Raw genomic sequence first — 263 nt, 5'->3', positions numbered from 1 at the left:
CTCGACTTGATGACAATCAACAACAACCCATAGTGATAATATACTGCCCTAAGTTATTGAAAACAAAACAAAACAAAAACAAAAACAGACCCCTGTAGCAGTCAGTGTATTTGTCATTCTAATTTTACCCTTCATAACATTCTAGCTATTGTTGTTGTTGTTATGTGCTGTCGAGTCATTTGCGACTCATAGTGACCCTATGTACAACAGTCCTAAACTCTGCTCTATCCTGTGCCAATCGCGTTGCCTCTGACACACCCATC

The sequence above is a fragment of the Elephantulus edwardii genome, unplaced genomic scaffold, assembly GCF_000299155.1.
Source record: "Elephantulus edwardii isolate Elephantulus edwardi_28Jun2011 unplaced genomic scaffold, EleEdw1.0 scaffold00069, whole genome shotgun sequence".
Classification (NCBI taxonomy): Eukaryota; Metazoa; Chordata; class Mammalia; order Macroscelidea; family Macroscelididae; genus Elephantulus; species Elephantulus edwardii.
Note: the sequence above shows the minus strand (reverse complement) of the source record.